This window comes from Rhamphochromis longiceps, linkage group LG13 (genome assembly GCF_057381845.1).
Source record: "Rhamphochromis longiceps isolate RC_006_pf linkage group LG13, R_longiceps_female_GT1.1, whole genome shotgun sequence".
NCBI classification, from domain to species: domain Eukaryota; kingdom Metazoa; phylum Chordata; class Actinopteri; order Cichliformes; family Cichlidae; genus Rhamphochromis; species Rhamphochromis longiceps.
This window is the reverse complement of record NC_140569.1, coordinates 36136017-36138516: the sequence shown is the minus strand read 5'-3', so window position 1 is coordinate 36138516 and position 2500 is coordinate 36136017.

The window sequence follows — 2500 nt, the reverse complement described above, 5'->3', positions numbered from 1 at the left end:
AGGGGCACGAAGAAAATGTGTCGTACCATAGGCACGAGGAGTGTGTGTGTGGCAAAGTGTTTCTGAGCGGTGTACCAGGGGCACGGAGAAAAGTTGTCGTACCATAGGCACGAGGAGTGTGTGTGTGTGTGTGGCTTAGTGTTTCTGAGCGGTGTACCAGGGGCACGGAGAAAAGTTGTCGTACCATAGGCACGAGGAGTGTGTGTGTGGCAAAGTGTTTCTGAGCGGTGTACCAGGGGCACGGAGAAAAGTTGTCGTACCATAGGCACGAGAAAAGTTATCGTAGCATAGGCACAAGCAGTGTGTGCGTGTGTGTGGCAAAGTGTTTCTGCGCAGTGTACCAGGGGCATGTTTGAATTTACATTCTGGAGTACCAGGGGCACGAGGATTTTGCCAGTGGTGTTTTGCTTTGTCAGTGGGAGGGGGCTTAAGTGTGGGTCCACGGGGCATGCTGGAGGTCAAGGTCCATGCTGGATATGCGGTGGAGGGTAACTGCAGGAGAAGGAAAGCTAGTGGGGGATTAGAGCAGGGGAGGATGTGCGTCCCCGGGGCCTGCTGGAGGTCAAGGTCCATGCTGGATATGCGCTGGAGCGTAACTACAAGAAAGGTAAGCTAGTGGGGGACTAGAGCAGGGGAGGATGTGCGTCCCCGGGGCATGCTGGAGGTCAAGGGCCATGCTGGATATGCGCTGGAGGGTAACTGCAGGAGAAGGAAAGCTCATGGGGGATTAGAGCGGAGGAGTATGTGGGTCCTCGGGGCCTGCTGGAGGGCAAGGGCCATGCTGGATTTGTGGTGGAGGGTAACTGCGGGAGAAGGAAAGCTAGTGGGGGAGTAGAGCAGAGGAGTATGTTGGTCCCCGGGGCCTGCTGGAGGTCCAGGTCCATGCCCGATGTGAGTAGCAGCAGGGCCAGCGCGCCCAGGAGCACATCTTTTTCGACCGTAAAGGAGACAGGAGGCCGACTCACTGCCTCGGCTAAATGGAGAGGGAATTTCAGAAGGGCCAGGGCAAAAGCATGGACCTTTTTCAGCTGTAAGGGAGGCAAGAGCAAGGTGTGATGTAGGTCCCCGGGGCCTGCTGGAGGTCCAGGTCCATGCCCGATGTGAGTAGCAGCAGGGCCAGCGCGCCCAGGAGCACATCTTTTTCGACCGTAAAGGGAGACAGGAGGCCGACTCACTGCCTCGGCTAAATGGAGAGGGAATTTCAGCAGGGCCAGGGCACAGGCATGGACCTTTTTCAGCTGCAAGGGAGGGAAGAGCAAGGTGTGATGTAGGTCCCCGGGGCCTGCTGGAGGTCCAGGTCCATGCCCGATGTGAGTAGCAGCAGGGCCAGCGCGCCCAGGAGCACATCTTTTTCGACCGTAAAGGAGACAGGAGGCCGACTCACTGCCTCGGCTAAATGGAGAGGGAATTTCAGAAGGGCCAGGGCAAAAGCATGGACCTTTTCAGCTGTAAGGGAGGCAAGAGCAAGGTGTGATGTAGGTCCCCGGGGCCTGCTGGAGGTCCAGGTCCATGCCCGATGTGAGTAGCAGCAGGGCCAGCGCGCCCAGGAGCACATCTTTTTCGACCGTAAAGGGAGACAGGAGGCCGACTCACTGCCTCGGCTAAATGGAGAGGGAATTTCAGAAGGGCCAGGGCAAAAGCATGGACCTTTTCAGCTGTAAGGGAGGCAAGAGCAAGGTGTGATGTAGGTCCCCGGGGCCTGCTGGAGGTCCAGGTCCATGCCCGATGTGAGTAGCAGCAGGGCCAGCGCGCCCAGGAGCACATCTTTTTCGACCGTAAAGGGAGACAGGAGGCCGACTCACTGCCTCGGCTAAATGGAGAGGGAATTTCAGCAGGGCCAGGGCACAGGCATGGACCTTTTTCAGCTGCAAGGGAGGGAAGAGCAAGGTGTGATGTAGGTCCCCGGGGCCTGCTGGAGGTCCAGGTCCATGCCCGATGTGAGTAGCAGCAGGGCCAGCGCGCCCAGGAGCACATCTTTTTCGACCGTAAAGGGAGACAGGAGGCCGACTCTCTGCCTCGGCTAAATGGAGAGGGAATTTCAGCAGGGCCAGGGCACAAGCATGGACCTTTTTCAGCTGTAAGGGAGGCAAGAGCAAGGTGTGATGTAGGTCCCCGGGGCCTGCTGGAGGTCCAGGTCCATGCCCGATGTGAGTAGCAGCAGGGCCAGCGCGCCCAGGAGCACATCTTTTTCGACCGTAAAGGGAGACAGGAGGCCGACTCACTGCCTCGGCTAAATGCAGAGGGAATTTCAGCAGGGCCAGGGCACAGGCATGGACCTTTTTCAGCTGTAAGGGAGGCAAGAGCAAGGTGTGATGTAGGTCCCCGGGGCCTGCTGGAGGTCCAGGTCCATGCCCGATGTGAGTAGCAGCAGGGCCAGCGCGCCCAGGAGCACATCTTTTTCGACCGTAAAGGGAGACAGGAGGCCGACTCACTGCCTCGGCTAAATGCAGAGGGAATTTCAGCAGGGCCAGGGCACAGGCATGGACCTTTTTCAGCTGTA